Here is a 14,516-nt window from a genome sequence, read left to right on the forward strand (position 1 = left end):
TTATCCCATTTTATACTTTTTTCAAAGTAAACTCTTGTCTGCATCAGCTTTCACTTCTCCTTGAACAAAGTTGTCAATATTGAGATGACATAGCTTACCTACTCAGGCGACATACGTCTGTGTAATACAGTGCTGGTCCACTTAGAGTTTTAAAAGAAAAACGACCTAACATTTATCCCAAAAACGCTACTCACCCATTTCACCAGTTAGCTGCTGAACAATGCAGGACACATTAAAACACAGCTCTAACCTCAGATTGAAAATCCAGGTTCTGCATCTCTGTTCTGGGATTGTTCAAAAAAAGAGGCTGAATACTATAACTGCTGGCAGGCAGAAATAGCTCAGTTGGGAGAGCGTTAGACTGAAGATCTAAAGGTCCCTGGTTCGATCCTGGGTTTCGGCACGTTTTGAACTTCTGCTTTGCATGCCACAAAGACTATTTTGAGTCAACTCATATTGACTTTGTTTATAATGAACAAAACCTTTTATCAAGATAATCGACAATACAATTCATTCAACATATTATTTACTTTCTGTCTTTCTTTCAAACTTGCTTCCACCTCTCTTGTATTCAACTTTGCCTCCTTTATTTCCCAATTCTTCCTTTAATTGAAAGTAAAGCTTTGCCTGCATCAGCCTCCAGTTCCCCTTATACAAAACTGTTAGTAGTCAGATGACCTAGCTTGCCGACCCTCGCCATATAGGTCTGTGTTTCTGAGTATAAGTCCATTCATAATTTACAAACATCATCTAACTAACTTGGCTCCTAAAAAGGAAATTCACCCATCAGACCAATTTAGCTACTGAATAATACTGGACAATTTAACACATAACTGCACATGCAGATAGAGTGACCAGGTTCTGCATTTATCTTTAACAATTATAAAAAATACAACAGAAAGTCAAAATTGCCAGCTGGATGAAATAGCTCAGTTGGGAGAGCAGTAGACTGAAGATCTAAAGGTCCCTGGTTCAATCCCGGGTTTAGGCACATTTTGAACTTCTGCTTTGCATGCCACAAATGCTATTTGGAGTCAACTCATATTGACGTTGTTTATAATGATCAAAACCTTTTATCAAGCTGATCGATAATGCAACCATTTCAACATATTTTTTACATTCTGTCTTTCTGTCAAACTTGCTTCCACCTCTCTTGTATTCAACTTTACCTGCTTTATTTGCCAATTCTTCCTTTAATTGAAAGTAAAGCTTTGCCTGCATCAGCCTCGAGTTCCCCTTATACAAAACTGTTAGTAGTCAGATGACCTAGTTTGCCTACCCTCGCCATATAGGTCTGTGTGTCTGAGTATAAGTCCATTCATAGTTTACAAACATCTTCTAACTAACTTGGCTCCTAAAAAGGAAATTCACCCATCAGACCAATTTAGCTGCTGAATAATATTGGACAATTTAACACATAACTGCACATGCAGATAGAATGACCAGGGTCTGCATTTATCTTTAACAATTATCAAAAATACAACAGAAAGCCAAAATGGCCAGCTGGATGAAATAGCTCAGTTGGGAGAGTGTTAGATTGAAAATCTAAAAGTCCCTTGTTCAATGCTGGGTTTCGGAAAAGTCTGAGAGGTTTCTTGCTTCTCACAAAATATTTCTTGGTATCAGCTCAAGTTTTTCTTTCTTTATTTATCAAAATATTTGATCAACTGATCGACAACATGATCAATTCAACATAGAATTGTCTTTCTGTCCTCCTTCTAAATTTGCTTCCACCTCTCTTGCATTCAGCTTCGACTACAAATGTTTCCTATTTCATGCTTTTTTGTAAAGTAAACTCTTGTCTGCATCAGCTTCCACTTCTCCTTGAACACAGATTTCAGTATTCAGATGACATAGCTTACCTACTCAGGCCAAATACCTCTGTGTAATATGGTGCTAGTCCATTCAGAGTAAAAAAAAAGCTACCTAACCTGGATCCGAAAAATGCTATTTACCTATTGCACCCGTTAACTGATGAATGATACAGGACATCTTAAAACATAGCTCTAGCATGAGGTTGAGCATCTATTTTCTTGGGAAGTTTAAAAGAAAGGATGAAGACCCAAACTACCAGCAGGCCGAAATAGCTCAGTTGGGAGAGCGTTAGACTGAAGATCTAAAGGTCCCTGGTTCAATCCCGGGTTTCGGCACAATTTCAACTTCTGCTTTTCATGTCACAAAAGCTGTTTGTGTTGTTGATCAGATTGATAAAAGGTTTTGATAAAGAAGAGCGTTGATTTAACTCCAATCAATTCATTATATTATTTACTTTCTGTCTTCCTTTCAAACTTGCTTCCACCTCTCTTGTATTCAACTATGCCTCATTTATTTGCAACTTCTTGCTTTATTTTAAAGTAAAGCTTTGCCTGCATCAGCCTCCAATTCCCCTTATACAAAACTGTCAGTAGTCAGATGACATAGCTTGTACACCCTGGCCATATAGGTCTGTGTTTCAGAGTATAAGTCAATTCAGAGTTTAGAAAAAAAAATTCTACCTACATTGTCCCCTAAAAAGGATATTCACTCATCAGACCAAGTTACCTGCTGAATGATACTGGACACTTTAACACATAACTATAAACGAAAATAGAATGACCAGGTTCTGTATGTATCGTCTACAATTATTAATAATACATCAGGAGGCCACAGGGACTTGTTGGCTGAAATATCTCAGTTGGGAGATCGTTAGACTGAAGAGGTTAAGGTACCTGATTCAATCCTGACTTTCAGCACAGTGCGAGGGGATCCTACATTCTTGCAAAATATTTCTTGAAATCAGCTCTAGTTTTTTTTTCTTTATTTCTCAAAATATTTTATCAACTGATCAACAACATGATAACTTCAACAAAAAGTTGTCTTTCTGTCCTCCTTCTAAACTTGCTTCCACCTCTCTTGCCATCAGCTTTGATGACGAATTTATCCCATTTTATACTTTTTTCAAAGTAAACTCTTGTCTGCATCAGCTTTCACTTCTCCTTGAACAAAGTTGTCAGTATTGAGATGGCATAGCTTACCTACTCAGGCGACATACGTCTGTGTAATACAGTGCTGGTCCACTTAGAGTTTTAAAAGAAAAACGACCTAACATTTATCCCAAAAACGCTACTCACCCATTTCACCAGTTAGCTGCTGAACAATGCAGGACACATTAAAACACAGCTCTAACCTCAGATTGAAAATCCAGGTTCTGCATCTCTGTTCTGGGATTGTTCAAAAAAAGAGGCTGAATACTATAACTGCTGGCAGGCCGAAATAGCTCAGTTGGGAGAGCGTTAGACTGAAGATCTAAAGGTCCCTGGTTCGATCCCGGGTTTCGGCACATTTTGAACTTCTGCTTTGCATGCCACAAAGACTATTTTGAGTCAACTCATATTGACTTTGTTTATAATGATCAAAACCTTTTATCAAGATAATCGACAATACAATTAATTCAACATATTATTTACTTTCTGTCTTTCTTTTAAACTTGCTTCCACCTCTCTTGTATTCAACTTTTCCTCCTTTATTTCCCAATTCTTCCTTTAATTGAAAGTAAAGCTTTGCCTGCATCAGCCTCCAGTTCCCCTTATACAAAACTGTTAGTAGTCAGATGACCTAGCTTGCCGACCCTCGCCATATAGGTCTGTGTTTCTGAGTATAAGTCCATTCATAGTTTACAAACATCATCTAACTAACTTGGCTCCTAAAAAGGAAATTCACCCATCAGACCAATTTAGCTACTGAATAATACTGGACAATTTAACACATAACTGCACATGCAGATAGAGTGACCAGGTTCTGCATTTATCTTTAACAATTATAAAAAATACAACAGAAAGCCAAAATTGCCAGCTGGATGAAATAGCTCAGTTGGGAGAGCAGTAGACTGAAGATCTAAAGGTCCCTGGTTCAATCCTGGGTTTAGGCACATTTTGAACTTCTGCTTTGCATGCCACAAATGCTATTTGGAGTCAACTCATATTGACGTTGTTTATAATGATCAAAACCTTTTATCAAGCTGATCGATAAGACAACCATTTCAACATATTTTTTACATTCTGTCTTTCTGTCAAACTTGCTTCCACCTCTCTTGTATTCAACTTTACCTGCTTTATTTGCCAATTCTTCCTTTAATTGAAAGTAAAGCTTTGCCTGCATCAGCCTCGAGTTCCCCTTATACAAAACTGTTAGTAGTCAGATGACCTAGTTTGCCTACCCTCGCCATATAGGTCTGTGTGTCTGAGTATAAGTCCATTCATAGTTTACAAACATCTTCTAACTAACTTGGCTCCTAAAAAGGAAATTCACCCATCAGACCAATTTAGCTGCTGAATAATATTGGACAATTTAACACATAACTGCACATGAAGATAGAATGACCAGGGTCTGCATTTATCTTTAACAATTATCAAAAATACAACAGAAAGCCAAAATGACCAGCTGGATGAAATAGCTCAGTTGGGAGAGTGTTAGATTGAAAATCTAAAAGTCCCTTGTTCAATGCTGGGTTTCGGAAAAGTCTGAGAGGTTTCTTGCTTCTCACAAAATATTTCTTGGTATCAGCTCAAGTTTTTCTTTCTTTATTTATCAAAATATTTGATCAACTGATCGACAACATGATCAATTCAACATAGAATTGTCTTTCTGTCCTCCTTCTAAATTTGCTTCCACCTCTCTTGCATTCAGCTTCGACTACAAATGTTTCCTATTTCATGCTTTTTTGTAAAGTAAACTCTTGTCTGCATCAGCTTCCACTTCTCCTTGAACACAGATTTCAGTATTCAGATGACATAGCTTACCTACTCAGGCCAAATACCTCTGTGTAATATGGTGCTAGTCCATTCAGAGTAAAAAACAAAAGCTACCTAACCTGGATCCGAAAAATGCTATTTACCTATTGCACCCGTTAACTGATGAATGATACAGGACATCTTAAAACATAGCTCTAGCATGAGGTTGAGCATCTATTTTCTTGGGAAGTTTAAAAGAAAGGATGAAGACCCAAACAACCAGCAGGCCGAAATAGCTCAGTTGGGAGAGTGTTAGACTGAAGATCTAAAGGTCCCTGGTTCAATCCCAGGTTTCGGCACAATTTCAACCTCTGCTTTTCATGTCTCAAAAGCTGTTTGGAGTTAAATCAACGCTCTTCTTTATCAAAACCTTTTATCAATCTGATCAACAACACAATCAATTCAACATATTATTTACTTTCTGTCTTCTTTTCAAACTTGCTTCCACCTCTTTTGTATTCAACTATGCCTCATTTATTTGAAACTTCTTGCTTTATTTTCAGGTAAAGCTTTGCCTGCATCAGCCTCCAATTCCCCTTATACAAAACTGTCAGTAGTCAGATGACATAGCTTGTACACCCTGGCCATATAGGTCTGTGTTTCAGAGTATAAGTCAATTCAGAGTTTAGAAAAAAAAATTCTACCTACATTGTCCCCTAAAAAGGATATTCACTCATCAGACCAAGTTACCTGCTGAATGATACTGGACACTTTAACACATAACTATAAACGAAAATAGAATGACCAGGTTCTGTATGTATCGTCTACAATTATTAATAATACATCAGGAGGCCACAGGGACTTGTTGGCTGAAATATCTCAGTTGGGAGATCGTTAGACTGAAGAGCTTAAGGTACCTGATTCAATCCTGACTTTCAGCACAGTGCGAGGGGATCCTACATTCTTGCAAAATATTTCTTGAAATCAGCTCTAGTTTTTTTTTCTTTATTTCTCAAAATATTTTATCAACTGATCAACAACATGATAACTTCAACAAAAAGTTGTCTTTCTGTCCTCCTTCTAAACTTGCTTCCACCTCTCTTGCCATCAGCTTTGATGACGAATTTATCCCATTTTATACTTTTTTCAAAGTAAACTCTTGTCTGCATCAGCTTTCACTTCTCCTTGAACAAAGTTGTCAGTATTGAGATGACATAGCTTACCTACTCAGGCGACATACGTCTGTGTAATACAGTGCTGGTCCACTTAGAGATTTAAAAGAAAAACGACCTAACATTTATCCCAAAAACGCTACTCACCCATTTCACCAGTTAGCTGCTGAACAATGCAGGACACATTAAAACACAGCTCTAACCTCAGATTGAAAATCCAGGTTCTGCATCTCTGTTCTGGGATTGTTCAAAAAAAGAGGCTGAATACTATAACTGCTGGCAGGCCGAAATAGCTCAGTTGGGAGAGCGTTAGACTGAAGATCTAAAGGTCCCTGGTTCGATCCCGGGTTTCGGCACATTTTGAACTTCTGCTTTGCATGCCACAAAGACTATTTTGAGTCAACTCATATTGACTTTGTTTATAATGATCAAAACCTTTTATCAAGATAATCGACAATACAATTAATTCAACATATTATTTACTTTCTGTCTTTCTTTCAAACTTGCTTCCACCTCTCTTGTATTCAACTTTGCCTCCTTTATTTCCCAATTCTTCCTTTAATTGAAAGTAAACCTTTGCCTGCATCAGCCTCCAGTTCCCCTTATACAAAACTGTTAGTAGTCAGATGACCTAGCTTGCCGACCCTCGCCATATAGGTCTGTGTTTCTGAGTATAAGTCCATTCATAGTTTACAAACATCATCTAACTAACTTGGCTCCTAAAAAGGAAATTCACCCATCAGACCAATTTAGCTACTGAATAATACTGGACAATTTAACACATAACTGCACATGCAGATAGAGTGACCAGGTTCTGCATTTATCTTTAACAATTATAAAAAATACAACAGAAAGCCAAAATTGCCAGCTGGATGAAATAGCTCAGTTGGGAGAGCAGTAGACTGAACATCTAAAGGTCCCTGGTTCAATCCCGGGTTTAGGCACATTTTGAACTTCTGCTTTGCATGTCACAAATGCTATTTGGAGTCAACTCATATTGACGTTGTTTATAATGATCAAAACCTTTTATCAAGCTGATCGATAAGACAACCATTTCAACATATTTTTTACATTCTGTCTTTCTGTCAAACTTGCTTCCACCTCTCTTGTATTCAACTTTACCTGCTTTATTTGCCAATTCTTCCTTTAATTGAAAGTAAAGCTTTGCCTGCATCAGCCTCGAGTTCCCCTTATACAAAACTGTTAGTAGTCAGATGACCTAGTTTGCCTACCCTCGCCATATAGGTCTGTGTGTCTGAGTATAAGTCCATTCATAGTTTACAAACATCTTCTAACTAACTTGGCTCCTAAAAAGGAAATTCACCCATCAGACCAATTTAGCTGCTGAATAATATTGGACAATTTAACACATAACTGCACATGCAGATAGAATGACCAGGGTCTGCATTTATCTTTAACAATTATCAAAAATACAACAGAAAGCCAAAATGGCCAGCTGGATGAAATAGCTCAGTTGGGAGAGTGTTAGATTGAAAATCTAAAAGTCCCTTGTTCAATGCTGGGTTTCGGAAAAGTCTGAGAGGTTTCTTGCTTCTCACAAAATATTTCTTGGTATCAGCTCAAGTTTTTCTTTCTTTATTTATCAAAATATTTGATCAACTGATCGACAACATGATCATTTCAACATAGAATTGTCTTTCTGTCCTCCTTCTAAATTTGCTTCCACCTCTCTTGCATTCAGCTTCGACTACAAATGTTTCCTATTTCATGCTTTTTTGTAAAGTAAACTCTTGTCTGCATCAGCTTCCACTTCTCCTTGAACACAGATTTCAGTATTCAGATGACATAGCTTACCTACTCAGGCCAAATACCTCTGTGTAATATGGTGCTAGTCCATTCAGAGTAAAAAAAAAAGCTACCTAACCTGGATCCGAAAAATGCTATTTACCTATTGCACCCGTTAACTGATGAATGATACAGGACATCTTAAAACATAGCTCTAGCATGAGGTTGAGCATCTATTTTCTTGGGAAGTTTAAAAGAAAGGATGAAGACTCAAACTACCAGCAGGCCGAAATAGCTCAGTTGGGAGAGCGTTAGACTGAAGATCTAAAGGTCCCTGGTTCAATCCCGGGTTTCGGCACAATTTCAACTTCTGCTTTTCATGTCACAAAAGCTGTTTGGAGTTAAATCAACGCTCTTCTTTATCAAAACCTTTTATCAATCTGATCAACAACACAATCAATTCAACATATTATTTACTTTCTGTCTTCCTTTCAAACTTGCTTCCACCTCTCTTGTATTCAACTATGCCTCATTTATTTGCAACTTCTTGCTTTATTTTAAAGTAAAGCTTTGCCTGCATCAGCCTCCAATTCCCCTTATACAAAACTGTCAGTAGTCAGATGACATAGCTTGTACACCCTGGCCATATAGGTCTGTGTTTCAGAGTATAAGTCAATTCAAAGTTTAGAAAAAAAAATTCTACCTACCTTGTCCCCTAAAAAGGATATTCACTCATCAGACCAAGTTACCTGCTGAATGATACTGGACACTTTAACACATAACTATAAACGAAAATAGAATGACCAGGTTCTGTATGTATCGTCTACAATTATTAATAATACATCAGGAGGCCACAGGGACTTGTTGGCTGAAATATCTCAGTTGGGAGATCGTTAGACTGAAGAGCTTAAGGTACCTGATTCAATCCTGACTTTCAGCACAGTGCGAGGGGATCCTACATTCTTGCAAAATATTTCTTGAAATCAGCTCTAGTTTTTTTTTCTTTATTTCTCAAAATATTTTATCAACTGATCAACAACATGATAACTTCAACAAAAAGTTGTCTTTCTGTCCTCCTTCTAAACTTGCTTCCACCTCTCTTGCCATCAACTTTGATGACGAATTTATCCCATGTTATACTTTTTTTAAAGTAAACTCTTGTCTGCATCAGCTTTCACTTCTCCTTGAACAAAGTTGTCAGTATTGAGATGACATAGCTTACCTACTCAGGCGACATACGTCTGTGTAATACAGTGCTGGTCCACTTAGAGTTTTAAAAGAAAAACGACCTAACATTTATCCCAAAAACGCTACTCACCCATTTCACCAGTTAGCTGCTGAACAATGCAGGACACATTAAAACACAGCTCTAACCTCAGATTGAAAATCCAGGTTCTGCATCTCTGTTCTGGGATTGTTCAAAAAAAGAGGCTGAATACTATAGCTGCTGGCAGGCCGAAATAGCTCAGTTAGGAGAGCGTTAGACTGAAGATCTAAAGGTCCCTGGTTCGATCCCGGGTTTCGGCACATTTTGAACTTCTGCTTTGCATGCCACAAAGACTATTTTGAGTCAACTCATATTGACTTTGTTTATAATGATCAAAACCTTTTATCAAGATAATCGACAATACAATTAATTCAACATATTATTTACTTTCTGTCTTTCTTTCAAACTTGCTTCCACCTCTCTTGTATTCAACTTTGCCTCCTTTATTTCCCAATTCTTCCTTTAATTGAAAGTAAAGCTTTGCCTGCATCAGCCTCCAGTTCCCCTTATACAAAACTGTTAGTGGTCAGATGACCTAGCTTGCCGACCCTCGCCATATAGGTCTGTGTTTCTGAGTATAAGTCCATTCATAGTTTACAAACATCATCTAACTAACTTGGCTCCTAAAAAGGAAATTCACCCATCAGACCAATTTAGCTACTGAATAATACTGGACAATTTAACACATAACTGCACATGCAGATAGAGTGACCAGGTTCTGCATTTATCTTTAACAATTATAAAAAATACAACAGAAAGCCAAAATTGCCAGCTGGATGAAATAGCTCAGTTGGGAGAGCAGTAGACTGAAGATCTAAAGGTCCCTGGTTCAATCCCGGGTTTAGGCACATTTTGAACTTCTGCTTTGCATGCCACAAATGCTATTTGGAGTCAACTCATATTGACGTTGTTTATAATGATCAAAACCTTTTATCAAGCTGATCGATAAGACAACCATTTCAACATATTTTTTACATTCTGTCTTTCTGTCAAACTTGCTTCCACCTCTCTTGTATTCAACTTTACCTGCTTTATTTGCCAATTCTTCCTTTAATTGAAAGTAAAGCTTTGCCTGCATCAGCCTCGAGTTCCCCTTATACAAAACTGTTAGTAGTCAGATGACCTAGTTTGCCTACCCTCGCCATATAGGTCTGTGTGTCTGAGTATAAGTCCATTCATAGTTTACAAACATCTTCTAACTAACTTGGCTCCTAAAAAGGAAATTCACCCATCAGACCAATTTAGCTGCTGAATAATATTGGACAATTTAACACATAACTGCACATGCAGATAGAATGACCAGGGTCTGCAATTATCTTTAACAATTATCAAAAATACAACAGAAAGCCAAAATGGCCAGCTGGATGAAATAGCTCAGTTGGGAGAGTGTTAGATTGAAAATCTAAAAGTCCCTTGTTCAATGCTGGGTTTCGGAAAAGTCTGAGAGGTTTCTTGCTTCTCGCAAAATATTTCTTGGTATCAGCTCAAGTTTTTCTTTCTTTATTTATCAAAATATTTGATCAACTGATCGACAACATGATCAATTCAACATAGAATTGTCTTTCTGTCCTCCTTCTAAATTTGCTTCCACCTCTCTTGCATTCAGCTTCGACTACAAATGTTTCCTATTTCATGCTTTTTTGTAAAGTAAACTCTTGTCTGCATCAGCTTCCACTTCTCCTTGAACACAGATTTCAGTATTCAGATGACATAGCTTACCTACTCAGGCTAAATACCTCTGTGTAATATGGTGCTAGTCCATTCAGAGTAAAAAACAAAAGCTACCTAACCTGGATCCGAAAAATGCTATTTACCTATTGCACCCGTTAACTGATGAATGATACAGGACATCTTAAAACATAGCTCTAGCATGAGGTTGAGCATCTATTTTCTTGGGAAGTTTAAAAGAAAGGATGAAGACCCAAACTACCAGCAGGCCGAAATAGCTCAGTTGGGAGAGCGTTAGACTGAAGATATAAAGGTCCCTGGTTCAATCCTGGGTTTCGGCACAATTTCAACCTCTGCTTTTCATGTCTCAAAAGCTGTTTGGAGTTAAATCAACGCTCTTCTTTATCAAAACCTTTTATCAATCTGATCAACAACACAATCAATTCAACATATTATTTACTTTCTGTCTTCCTTTCAAACTTGCTTCCACCTCTCTTGTATTCAACTATGCCTCATTTATTTGCAACTTCTTGCTTTATTTTAAAGTAAAGCTTTGCCTGCATCAGCCTCCAATTCCCCTTATACAAAACTGTCAGTAGTCAGATGACATAGCTTGTACACCCTGGCCATATAGGTCTGTGTTTCAGAGTATAAGTCAATTCAAAGTTTAGAAAAAAAAATTCTACCTACCTTGTCCCCTAAAAAGGATATTCACTCATCAGACCAAGTTACCTGCTGAATGATACTGGACACTTTAACACATAACTATAAACGAAAATAGAATGACCAGGTTCTGTATGTATCGTCTACAATTATTAATAATACATCAGGAGGCCACAGGGACTTGTTGGCTGAAATATCTCAGTTGGGAGATCGTTAGACTGAAGAGCTTAAGGTACCTGATTCAATCCTGACTTTCAGCACAGTGCGAGGGGATCCTACATTCTTGCAAAATATTTCTTGAAATCAGCTCTAGTTTTTTTTTCTTTATTTCTCAAAATATTTTATCAACTGATCAACAACATGATAACTTCAACAAAAAGTTGTCTTTCTGTCCTCCTTCTAAACTTGCTTCCACCTCTCTTGCCATCAACTTTGATGACGAATTTATCCCATTTTATACTTTTTTCAAAGTAAACTCTTGTCTGCATCAGCTTTCACTTCTCCTTGAACAAAGTTGTCAGTATTGAGATGACATAGCTTACCTACTCAGGCGACATACGTCTGTGTAATACAGTGCTGGTCCACTTAGAGTTTTAAAAGAAAAACGACCTAACATTTATCCCAAAAACGCTACTCACCCATTTCACCAGTTAGCTGCTGAACAATGCAGGACACATTAAAACACAGCTCTAACCTCAGATTGAAAATCCAGGTTCTGCATCTCTGTTCTGGGATTGTTCAAAAAAAGAGGCTGAATACTATAGCTGCTGGCAGGCCGAAATAGCTCAGTTAGGAGAGCGTTAGACTGAAGAACTAAAGGTCCCTGGTTCGATCCCGGGTTTCGGCACATTTTGAACTTCTGCTTTGCATGCCACAAAGACTATTTTGAGTCAACTCATATTGACTTTGTTTATAATGATCAAAACCTTTTATCAAGATAATCGACAATACAATTAATTCAACATATTATTTACTTTCTGTCTTTCTTTCAAACTTGCTTCCACCTCTCTTGTATTCAACTTTGCCTCCTTTATTTCCCAATTCTTCCTTTAATTGAAAGTAAAGCTTTGCCTGCATCAGCCTCCAGTTCCCCTTATACAAAACTGTTAGTAGTCAGATGACCTAGCTTGCCGACCCTCGCCATATAGGTCTGTGTTTCTGAGTATAAGTCCATTCATAGTTTACAAACATCATCTAACTAACTTGGCTCCTAAAAATTAAATTCACCCATCAGAACAATTTAGCTACTGAATAATACTGGACAATTTAACACATAACTGCACATGCAGATAGAGTGACCAGGTTCTGCATTTATCTTTAACAATTATAAAAAAATACAACAGAAAGCCAAAATTGCCAGCTGGATGAAATAGCTCAGTTGGGAGAGCAGTAGACTGATAGATCTAAAGGTCCCTGGTTCAATCCTGGGTTTAGGCACATTTTGAACTTCTGCTTTGCATGCCACAAATGCTATTTGGAGTCAACTCATATTGACGTTGTTTATAATGATCAAAACCTTTTATCAAGCTGATCGATAAGACAACCATTTCAACATATTTTTTACATTCTGTCTTTCTGTCAAACTTGCTTCCACCTCTCTTGTATTCAACTTTACCTGCTTTATTTGCCAATTCTTCCTTTAATTGAAAGTAAAGCTTTGCCTGCATCAGCCTCGAGTTCCCCTTATACAAAACTGTTAGTAGTCAGATGACCTAGTTTGCCTACCCTCGCCATATAGGTCTGTGTGTCTGAGTATAAGTCCATTCATAGTTTACAAACATCTTCTAACTAACTTGGCTCCTAAAAAGGAAATTCACCCATCAGACCAATTTAGCTGCTGAATAATATTGGACAATTTAACACATAACTGCACATGCAGATAGAATGACCAGGGTCTGCATTTATCTTTAACAATTATCAAAAATACAACAGAAAGCCAAAATGACCAGCTGGATGAAATAGCTCAGTTGGGAGAGTGTTAGATTGAAAATCTAAAAGTCCCTTGTTCAATGCTGGGTTTCGGAAAAGTCTGAGAGGTTTCTTGCTTCTCACAAAATATTTCTTGGTATCAGCTCAAGTTTTTCTTTCTTTATTTATCAAAATATTTGATCAACTGATCGACAACATGATCAATTCAACATAGAATTGTCTTTCTGTCCTCCTTCTAAATTTGCTTCCACCCCTCTTGCATTCAGCTTCGACTACAAATGTTTCCTATTTCATGCTTTTTTGTAAAGTAAACTCTTGTCTGCATCAGCTTCCACTTCTCCTTGAACACAGATTTCAGTATTCAGATGACATAGCTTACCTACTCAGGCCAAATACCTCTGTGTAATATGGTGCTAGTCCATTCAGAGTAAAAAAAAAAAGCTACCTAACCTGGATCCGAAAAATGCTATTTACCTATTGCACCCGTTAACTGATGAATGATACAGGACATCTTAAAACATAGCTCTAGCATGAGGTTGAGCATCTATTTTCTTGGGAAGTTTAAAAGAAAGGATGAAGACCCAAACTACCAGCAGGCCGAAATAACTCAGTTGGGAGAGCGTTAGACTGAAGATCTAAAGGTCCCTGGTTCAATCCCGGGTTTCGGCACAATTTCAACTTCTGCTTTTCATGTCACAAAAGCTGTTTGGAGTTAAATCAACGCTCTTCTTTATCAAAACCTTTTATCAATCTGATCAACAACACAATCAATTCAACATATTATTTACTTTCTGTCTTCCTTTCAAACTTGCTTCCACCTCTCTTGTATTCAACTATGCCTCATTTATTTGCAACTTCTTGCTTTATTTTAAAGTAAAGCTTTGCCTGCATCAGCCTCCAATTCCCCTTATACAAAACTGTCAGTAGTCAGATGACATAGCTTGTACACCCTGGCCATATAGGTCTGTGTTTCAGAGTATAAGTCAATTCAAAGTTTAGAAAAAAAAATTCTACCTACCTTGTCCCCTAAAAAGGATATTCACTCATCAGACCAAGTTACCTGCTGAATGATACTGGACACTTTAACACATAACTATAAACGAAAATAGAATGACCAGGTTCTGTATGTATCGTCTACAATTATTAATAATACATCAGGAGGCCACAGGGACTTGTTGGCTGAAATATCTCAGTTGGGAGATCGTTAGACTGAAGAGCTTAAGGTACCTGATTCAATCCTGACTTTCAGCACAGTGCGAGGGGATCCTACATTCTTGCAAAATATTTCTTGAAATCAGCTCTAGTTTTTTTTTCTTTATTTCTCAAAATATTTTATCAACTGATCAACAACATGATAACTTC

General features: G+C 37.4%; 5 non-coding genes across 5 annotated transcripts; all 5 read left to right on the top strand.

Annotated features, from left to right (window-relative positions):
* Positions 1-2,077: 2,077 nt before the first annotated feature.
* On the top strand, positions 2,078-2,150 carry TRNAF-GAA (transfer RNA phenylalanine (anticodon GAA)). Its single transcript has one exon. It is a non-coding gene; the product is annotated as a tRNA-Phe (tRNA).
* Positions 2,151-3,246: 1,096 nt separating this feature from the next.
* TRNAF-GAA (transfer RNA phenylalanine (anticodon GAA)) lies at positions 3,247-3,319 on the top strand. The gene has a single exon. It is a non-coding gene; the product is annotated as a tRNA-Phe (tRNA).
* Positions 3,320-4,995: 1,676 nt separating this feature from the next.
* Positions 4,996-5,068, top strand: TRNAF-GAA (transfer RNA phenylalanine (anticodon GAA)). The gene has a single exon. It is a non-coding gene; the product is annotated as a tRNA-Phe (tRNA).
* A 1,096-nt stretch (positions 5,069-6,164) lies between these two features.
* On the top strand, positions 6,165-6,237 carry TRNAF-GAA (transfer RNA phenylalanine (anticodon GAA)). Its single transcript has one exon. It is a non-coding gene; the product is annotated as a tRNA-Phe (tRNA).
* A 1,675-nt stretch (positions 6,238-7,912) lies between these two features.
* TRNAF-GAA (transfer RNA phenylalanine (anticodon GAA)) lies at positions 7,913-7,985 on the top strand. Its single transcript has one exon. It is a non-coding gene; the product is annotated as a tRNA-Phe (tRNA).
* The last annotated feature ends 6,531 nt before the right edge of the window (positions 7,986-14,516 follow it).

The sequence above is a fragment of the Triturus cristatus genome, chromosome 8, assembly GCF_964204655.1.
Source record: "Triturus cristatus chromosome 8, aTriCri1.1, whole genome shotgun sequence".
Classification (NCBI taxonomy): Eukaryota; Metazoa; Chordata; class Amphibia; order Caudata; family Salamandridae; genus Triturus; species Triturus cristatus.